Source organism: Corvus cornix, chromosome 1A, assembly GCF_000738735.6.
Source record: "Corvus cornix cornix isolate S_Up_H32 chromosome 1A, ASM73873v5, whole genome shotgun sequence".
NCBI classification, from domain to species: domain Eukaryota; kingdom Metazoa; phylum Chordata; class Aves; order Passeriformes; family Corvidae; genus Corvus; species Corvus cornix.
The window spans coordinates 5316723-5326483 of record NC_047057.1 but is presented as its reverse complement, the minus strand read 5'-3'; the positions used below and the strand labels follow the sequence as shown (position 1 = coordinate 5326483).

Sequence of the window (9761 nt, the reverse complement as noted above, 5' to 3'; positions counted from 1 at the left end):
GCCACGTGGGATTCATCTGAGCAAACAAACTGGTTGTCTAGTCTTGCTTTGGCACCACAGGGAAATTGGCACATTCAAGGCATGATTCATCCTGCCCTGAAGCTGATATCTAAAATAAGTCAGCTGAGCACGCTGTAAAAGTGCCTGTTTCCCTTCATGGTTACAAAGGATGGGAGGCTCAGTGAGGCACAGATGTCTCCAGTGTGGATGTTTTGAATTAGGCAAGATGAATCCTGTCTTATGCTGTATTTTTAAAAAATGCCTTGTGTGATGGATGCTCAGGTCTCAAATTGGAAGTACAAGTTCAATTAAAAAGCATAGTGTCCTCTAGGGCCCTCGAAGAAATGCCTTTGCTCTGAGTTCAACCCTGACCCAAAGCCCTGATATATCTTTTCCCAGTATTTAGTGACTATAACTTGACAGACAGTTCACTGTTTAGTCCTCTCTATCACTTTCCTTTAGCAGCTGAATTCAAAGATTTAATGGATATTTTTGGAGTTTACTCACATAACTCTAAAATTGTTCGGACCAGGTAGCACAGACATTTCCCCCTTCTTCCACAAAGAGTTGTAGGACTTGTAACAATGAAAACATGACTTTGCCCCAGGTTGCTGTTTTCTTCCTTTTATTTTTTCCTTTGTCTTGTATCATCCATAACACTGTGATTGTGCCACAGCTCAGAGGAGAAGTTTTTTTGAGTAGTTTGGAACATCTTGAACTTTGATTTCTAATCAATTTGCACTAACAGCTATGGAAACCAGTATAACAAGCCAGGCCTTTTCTGTCTCTTTCTCCTTCTTACATTTGGAAAAATAAATCTGAGCAGCAATGTGAGCCTTGTATAATTACTCTTCCATTTGTATTTCTAGACTTGTCAATCTGGCAAGCGTCACAGAGCAGGATTAAAAGCTTTCTCCTTCTCTCTCAATCAGAGATTTCATTTGCTTCCATGTTTTGCAGTAAATATAATCAGTTCAGCAGGAGATGGTTTTGTTCTCTTCAGTGATGTCTTCCTTGTCGAGGGAATTCTTATTAGCAGCCCAGCTGGGAAGTCATTTGACAGGAGCCCCCAACACCGAGTGCCATTGCAGCTGTAGGCAGAGTGATCGGGGCTGGAGTCCCTGTGGGGCACCTGCAAGTGTGTCTCCCCAGCAGGAAACCCAAAGATTTCTACTCCTCCATTTCTGGTTGGGGTTTAGGGGCTCCAAACGAGGGTTGGAGTCAGACCTCCAGGTGGGAGCAGGGTGATGCCATATATCAGTTGCTGCCAAGAGCAAACTGTGCAGATTAACCTTAACTCCTGCTTAGTCCCAAACATGGGGTCTCTGGGAAGCTCCTCCAACCAGACACAGTCCACAGCCAGGGACACGGGGAGTTTTGCTCTTTTCCCCTGGGATTGGTCCCAGTTTGGTGGGAGGGGAGGTGCTGGAGCATGGCAAGGCTTGGCTGTGGGATGGGGGGGCCTGGACTGAGGGCTGTCAGTGTGGATAGCGAATTATTTAACTCACTGTAGAGGAGAGAAATAAAGGAATTTTTGATTAGTGAAGAATTGTACTGTGGGCATTTAGATATCTCTAAGTTTAGACAGCAGCAGAGCAGAGAATTTAAATATTGCTTTCTGTGCATTTAAGCACCTGAATTCCACTGGCACCCCACTTAGTTTGTCTTTGTCCTTTTTTTCACCCTGACTTGCAAGCTCTGTGCCTTGATTTCCAACACATAAACATAACACAAAATACAATAAAAAGAAATTGGAAACACTTTGGTTAAGCCTTGATGACAGCTGGTATGTAAATGCAAAGACTTCAGACGGTTTCTCAGTACAGAGCAACCCTTAGCACTTTGTTGTTTATAACTTTTGCATGGTCAGACCCATGGATATGCCAGTGGTTCGGTGCTTTCACTGATTGCTTCATTTCTCAGCATCTGAATTCGAGAACAATATCTGGTTTCATGTAGTGTAAGTCCTTTGCCAATTAAGCAAAAAAAGCAAATCTACCCCTAAACCCCAAGGATTTGTTTTTTCCCCTTATATCTTTTCCAACAAGTTTAATCCCTTTATAAGGACAAGGTTGTGTATTTTTTACTTACTGACTTTGCAAAAGTCAACCTAAGAGTTGATATTTCTATTCTTTCCTGTTGTCATGACTAATAAATATTCTGTGGTGGGGCCTGAGCTGACAGTTGTGATGAAGAGATGGGGTGGCACAGAAATACTTGATCCTCTGTGGCTGTGCTGACAGCTGGTGTGGGCTGGCACGGCTCCAGTGGAGATCTGGCCCCTGGTCCTGGATTCGTACAGGGAATCCATCTGCAAAGGCAGAAGCCATTTTACAAACTGCATTTTCCCTTCAGCCTGACAGGTTTTAATAGCTGATATCAGGGTGCTGTTGCACCATAGAAGGTATTGTAGAAACTCATAATTAAGAGCAGCCTCGCTTCATAAAGCTCTTAATTTAAGCCAAGAACAAATGGACATCAGAGGATGCAAGGGAAAAGCAGTCTGGTTTTGCAAGCAGGTGAGGTTTTCAGCGCTGTGCTGCTGGTATCCGAAGGAGAACGGTCGAAGCGAGGAGCTCGGGAGCGCTCCTCTCCTGACAAGCGAGGAGCGGCTGCTGATGCAGCCGGGCAGCCAGCATCCATCCCGCCCAGCGAGGCCGCAAAGCTGTTGCACAGCCCCTCGCCAGCCAAGAGCAGAGCGAGCCAAGCGCCAGCCCGGGAGCCAAGCGTGGCGATCCAGCTGCCGCTTTCGGGGAGGGGACGCGGGGCTGGGCGCCTTGGCCGGGTTGGCAGCGGAGCCGGCAGCCTTGGCCAAGCTGTGCCCCCCGGAGTGCGCGGCCGCCGGCAGCGCTTCTGAGGCTCGGAGATAAAGAGGTTGTGCCGGGACCGCTTTCCACACAGCAATTAACAGGAAGAGACCGCACCGAGCAAATATTCCAATTGCCGATCCAGGAGGTGCCAATATATTTTGCCGTTCCGCGATTGTGTTCTGGAGGCGGCAGCAGGGCTGCTACACTGAAGGGTCTGTTCAGTTGGCATTTCTACTATAAACCTAATTTTTTAGGGGTTATAATTCGGCCGTTTTTAATTAACGAGGGGATTAAAGTTGGCACACGGGCACTCAAGCACTGTTTGTTGCTGGTTTAATTTATTTTTTTCTAATCCAATCTGTTAGGCCCATCTCAAATAATATTCTTTGTTTCCACTTGCTGGGATTGACTTTAAAGACCTTTAAAGATCTCTGTGCATATGTGTGTGCCTATATGTATGCATAAGAGAAAAGAGATTTATCAAGGTGAAGAACCACATCAGAGAGGGTGAGCAGGTTGCTGAAAGATCCCACATTCCCAAAGCTACCATAACTCATAGCAGTGATGGGCTGGAACAGGGAATGCAGAAGCAGTTGCAAATTTTTTTGCTGAATTTTGCAGAATGTTGTCCACTTGGGACATGCAAAAACTTTTTTCCAAACTTGGGCATCATTTTTATTCACTATACTTTGATAAATAAGTATCAGTATTGCACAGCTTCAAAAAGAACCAGGCAGCTTGCTGGTAAGTCACTACTAGAATACATAAAGCCATGTAAATACAATGATACTGTAAGTAATGTAAATAGATGATGTTATTCTAAATCCAAAAAGTTATAGGGCCATAAACCTCTCAACATTAGAAAAATTTATTCCAGTTCTCTATTATCCCAGCCACTGGAAATTTTTTTCCTCATATTTAAACTGAATCTCCCTCTTACCTTAATCCTATTAATTGTCCTATATCCCCTGGACCTGGAAAACAGTCTGTCCCTTGCCTTTTTGCAGCATGCTTTTCATGTGCCAGAAGGCCATCGCCTCTTGCTCGTCCTTGCTTCTTGGGGCTTTCCAGCTTTCCCAACACAGCCTCTGAAAATCTGTCTATCTTTTAAAAAAACTGTGTCTCACTTCTTTATACCTGGTCCAGCCTTCCTGGGAGTGATGAAGATTTTGTGTGAAGTTTCAGCAGAGCCCTTGCTGCTGTCCCTTCAAGCTCAGCAACACTACGCCTGTCTGTCCTTCTGCTCTTTCACAGATGTTTTCTCAAGCATCATCCACAGATGACCACGACACATGGAGTATGCTATTGGACTTTCCAGGAGGAATGGCACTATCTCTGCTTTTGTTCAAGTGCTTCACACAAAGACCCAGTGGGAAGGGTCTGCAGCTGGCTGCATTTGAACCCTCGAGCTGGTGCCTGGTAGGTCCTTTGTTGCTCATGAGACCAGAGCTCTGTGGTGAGTAGAGGGATAAGAGTGAAGTTTAAATCCCTTGCACTCTACACTGCTCTAGCAAAAAGCCTGCTGGCCATGTGAACAACACTTGCATGGTTGATAGAGCCCGTTCTTCACAACACAGACATCCTTTGCTCTTACCAAAAGTCATATTCTAGATCAGCAAGTCTGCAGGTTTGTCCCAGCTTTGGCCACAGTGTCTGGGCAGGCCCAGGAGTCACTGAGCTGGTTTGGTAATCACCATGAACTACTTCCATCTGTCTGTGATGCCTGTCAGTTTGTTGGCCAGGGGCCATCCCAGCTGATGTCCATCTTCATCCTGTGGCTGCTCTCCCATCTTGGTAGATGGACCAAATGAAAATCCTTCATACAAATCAGATGGGTAACAAAGGATGGGTTGTCCTTTTAGTTCAGGAACTTAGGGTGGGTTTCAGCTTGGAGTGACACCTACATTAGGTCTCTCTGTATATGCTGAAGTCTTTAGTTCTCATTATTTTCAGTGGAGATGAAGCTGATCTAGAGAGCAGCACAGTCACGGTGTGACTCCATTCAGAGGTGACACAACACCCAGAAGTCCAGAGCACTGTCCAATAAATGTTGCTGCCTTCTGCTCTCTGAATGGGAAAATTCCTTGTGAAGCTTTGGTTCCTCTCTCCAATTCTTCTCTCCTGGTGGCAACTGGGTGGGAGGTGAAGGGCAAGAGTGGGGTGTTCCTTTCCTGTGAGGGCTATTTCTGATTTGGGGATTTGAGGAAGGGTGTTTTTGGAGGAAGTGTGGCAGTTTGCACAGCCTGGGGGTTGTTTGTCTCCTATGAATGCTCTGGCCCGGAGCAGTGAGGCCACAGTTTGAAGGGGTGCAGCAATCACTGCTCCCCAGTGTGATGGGTTTGTCACGCAGGGTAGTGCTGCTCCTGGGGTGTGTGTGTTTGTCAGTTGAAATTTTTCTGCAATTTTCTTGACAGGAGTGTTGAGTGACATGTATTCCCTCAGGAGATATTTCCATGTTTTTATTATTCTTCAGGCTTCTGTGACATTTCCCAAGTCCAGTTGTTGGAGCCTCAGGTTTGATAATCTGCACAAGGTGCCAGCAGGGATAATTTGGTCCTTCAGCAGCAATTATGTTGACTTCTGCAGCTCATGGTATGCACAGTTTGGGAGTGGGTTTCTCATGTAAAACCTTAAAACCCACAGTGGAAACCTGTGCTACTGGGTGCTCAGTGACACCAGGTCTGGCACAACTTTTCATTCCTGTGAATCCCAACAATGGCTTGAAAATGAAGATTAAAAAGAAAATGAAAACTGCTTTTGCCTTCATTTTGGGTAGAGGTACATACAGGACTGAAATTTTCAAGCTTTCAGTGATACACAAAGTACAAAAACAATTCCAGGAATGCTGGCCAGTGGGAAAAGCACCACTTACTGTGAGTTTCTTGGTAAAATCATGACAGTTGACAACACCAAGCAGCAAACAAAAGCTAGATAAAACAAACTGCTCTTCTGAGTAAGTTATCACTGCTTGCACTTCTCTGGACTGAATATTGACATGTTTTAGAAATATCTGGTTGGCTGTGAAAGTTTACTTGTCCCTGGACTTTAGATGTCTCTGATGACCCTGGTTTATAGTGAAGGGTTGTCGATGGATAGTTCATGGAGTTGTTCCATCTTTATCACGGTGAAAAGAGGGGATGTCATGGTTTATCCCCAGCTTCTTGGGGTTTAGCCCCAGCTAAGTACCTCACAGTTGCTCATCCACTCCCACCCCCTGCCCCAATGGGGAGAAAAATCGGAAAAAAAGTAAAACTCATGGATTGCAATAAGAAGAGTTTAATAATTGAAACAAAGTAAAACATAATAATAACAACATTTATAATGACAGTGATAATGACAGTAATGAAGAGGAGAGAGAGAGAGGAATAAAATATAAAAAAGTGATGCAAAACACAATTGCTCACCACTCACTGGCTGATGTCCAGCCTGTCCCCAAACAGCTGTTGGACACCCCTGGCCAACTCTCCCCCAGTTTATATAATGAGCATGGTGTCCTGTGGTATGGAATATCCCTTTGGCCAGCCTGGGCCAGCTGTCCTGGCCGTGCACCTCCTCACTGGCAGAGCCTGGGAAACTGAAAAGTCCTTGACTTAGAGTAAATTCTACTTAGCAACAACTGGAGCATCAGTGTCTTACCAACATTATTCTCATCCTAAATCCCAAACACAGCACTGTACCAGATACTAGGAAGAAAATTAACTCTATCCCAGATGAAACCAGGAGAAGCCACCTTTTTTTTTTTTGTTGGTTTGTTTTTGGTTTTTTTTTCAGCCTGAAAGTGCATCTACACCAATGGTTTGATTTTCAAGTTGCCCTGGGCCATCTGTGCTGTGCCCATGGGTGCAGCTGCATTTGTGTAGGTTCATTCCCCAGCTTGTTTCCCCCTACATACAGCTCTGAGGGTAGTTTGCTCCAGGAACTGCTTCTCACTTCTTCTCTTGACTCCACCGAGATTGGTCCTCTCTGCCCTTGCATCCCTCTATAACGCACCCTGAGGTAATTTTGAATATTTTCAGTAAATTGGGGTGGGATTAAATTAAGTTCTTCCTATTTCTGGCCAGAGGAAGAATGACTGATACAGGTACCTGAGATGTGCCACCAACCACTTTGGAAAAAGATAAAACCTACCTTATCTGTTATTGTTGCTTTTGTTATTATTATTATACTGAGAACCCACTGAGGCCGTCTTATTATGTTGTTAAAGTCAACGTTTCCCCTCTGCGCTTCATTCTCCAACTTGGAAAAAATACAGAATTTTTTGATAAAGTTATGCTGATAATACTGCTAATTAGTTTCTCATCTTTAAAAAATATGACTGCAGGCAATTGGAGCAATCTCTTTGTTGCAGGACACTATAGGCTGAAATGTCTGGATGCTTGATATCCTCTGCAGGGCTCTCACAACATGCTAATTTGTCCTTGCAGCAGAGTTCATTTTTATAGGTCTTTGCCACTCTATTTTGCAAATCCATTATGTCAAAATAGGATCAGTCATATGTGCACAAGATGCAGGCCTCCACCAACACATATAGAGATGTTTGTGTGCATGTTCACCCACAAAATATGTTAAAAAAATAAATCCACAGATATGTGTGTATGCAGATATTTATGTACACACACTGATCTATTTATATTTCATATTATTTAGTGAAATAAAATGTTTAATGAAATTAAATATGAATTTTTTATAATTATCTATAATATGTGCATACACATGAAATTTGACATCTATTTAAGAACTCAGCATGTGAAAGGCTAATTTAACTTGTAGGGCTCAGCTCTTCTAGGGAACATTTCACTCTCATTTCACTTAAAATATATAGTTTACAGCCTCCATTCAACACATACAGACTGCAAGCTTAAGTTGTATGCTTGCCTATGCATTTCCTAGCACTTCCATCTGAACACTCATTATCATTTACTTTCAATAACTATCATCTGTCATTTTTAAAAGTTGCATAATAATGTGGTTGGTTCATATGAAAAGTGATGTTTGCTCTAAATTTGGCTATGATTTTGACATTGCTGTTAATATTTTTTTGTAAGCTTGACACCCACAAGCTGAAAAGACAGGTGGTAAGTTTATTTTTTTAAACTTCCATTTCAACACCTCCCCCCACAATTAAAAAAACAAAAAGTCACATGGAACATTTCCAACACATTCACTGGAATTTCTATATTCCTTCTCAGAAAAATTTCACTGAGAAAAAGGAGAAAGGCTGAGTTTTTTACCCCTTTGGATTAAAAAATTGTACTTTTCAGTTGCTGAGAATTAAAAATATTCCTTATCCAATGAAAACCATCAGCTGAAAGATTATTTCTTCCCTGGTCCTGATGTATGTCCTGGCTTCTCCTTTTTGCTGAGCCTGTGCATCATTATACAAAATCAGTTTTTTTTCCTCTCTCCTTCTCCAGATGCTGGAGCACAGTAACAGAAGGGGCTCATGGTGTTGCATCTTCACACAGCTGAGAAATGGGAATATCTTGTTCTGAGCAGCACCTTGTGGCTCCCAGAGCTGCCAGGAGCTACAAGTGAAATGTTCCAAACACAGAGTCATGTGGCAAATATCCCAAACATGAAGTTCTGTGCCAAAAAATAAAAAAAAATTCATTTTGAAATGGCTGAACTGGGTGGTTTTTGCCTCCATCTTTTTGAATTTTGAAAATAGTACATGGAAAGTAATTTCCAGTGTTTGAATACGTGGCTTTAGAGCATTTTCAAGAACACGCTTTGGAAAAGGAGCCATGACATCTTCCATTAAGAACAACTCCAACAGGGATTTTGAAAACTTTTTTAAAATTCAGTTTGTTTAAAGTTTTCTTTCTCTCTCCTGCCTTTGTCTTGGTTACTCTCCTGAAGAGCCAGCTGTGGCAGAAGGAAAAGTTTTGCATATCTTTTCCTTCTTGTTTTCCAAGAAACTTACAAGCTGGTTGTGAATCACACTGAAAATGATTCTGTTTTCATTAATGGAGCCAAAGCTAACAATCCTAAATGATGTTCCTTCTAGGACTGTCCTGGCCAAGAACAAACAAGCTTTCCTATTTAGTTCAGTCCCTGCTCAAAAGTAGTTTCTGATCACATGGGAGCTTTTTTATCATTCTGATGGTATTGCTTCTATTTGGAATCTTCAAATTTTTTATGACAGCTGAAAATTAGTAAATCTCAGAGAAGGAAACATTAAACACTTGTGAGCTTTGGGGGTGCTCTTTTTCTTATTTTTTTTTTCCCCCTCCTTCTTCTGATTCCAAAATCTTTACTGGATTCTACTCAAAACTGTTATATCTTGTTTGCCCTTTTGAGGGTGCAAACTGTTCCCTTCTCCAAGCCCATGGTCTTGTGGTAGGTGTGAGGATGTGTGGGCAGGAATCTGGGGCTGGAGGGGGTTAATTTCTGTGGGGCCATGGTGAGTTCAGCAAAGGTTGGTTGTGACCTGGAGCAGTTGCCAGCTCTTCTGTCACAGATGTACAGAGAGTTGGTTGTGACATTTTTCAACTGTCAGGGAGTACATTATCCCAAATACCACAGGTAATTGCTCTTAGGCTTTGTTGGTTTTTTTTTTTTTTTTTTGCCACCAGTTTTCTGTTGTAAGGATAAGGATAGGGATAAGGAAGAGCTGGTGCTGTACCCACATTGCCCTGGACCCAAGATGAGCTGTGAGGGTTGGGCATGTTTTTCCCAAAGCCTGAGACTGCCTGAACACATGGGAGCTGCAGGAATGTGTCCCTTATTCAGGGGCACATTTGCACAGCTTGTTGGTGATGTGATGAGTGGTGTCCCGGTTGCCCAGCAGTGGAAAACATGGGAGCATGTTGAGTTTCAGGATCACTGGGCTGGCTTTGGATGAGAAAGGACATGAACATTTGAATGCAGGGCACGCTGGAGAGGCTGTGAGTGGATAGTGATGGGAAGGATGACTTTAGGGAGGGCTGGGTTGGATAATAAACGGTGAGG

At 43.2% G+C, this 9761-nt stretch overlaps 1 long non-coding RNA gene across 1 annotated transcript; it reads left to right on the top strand.

Annotated features, from left to right (window-relative positions):
* Positions 1-2774: 2774 nt before the first annotated feature.
* On the top strand, positions 2775-8346 carry LOC104694510. The gene is made up of 3 exons (XR_752734.3): positions 2775-3022; positions 4065-4229; positions 8225-8346. It is a non-coding gene; the product is annotated as an uncharacterized LOC104694510 (long non-coding RNA).
* Positions 8347-9761: the final 1415 nt, after the last annotated feature.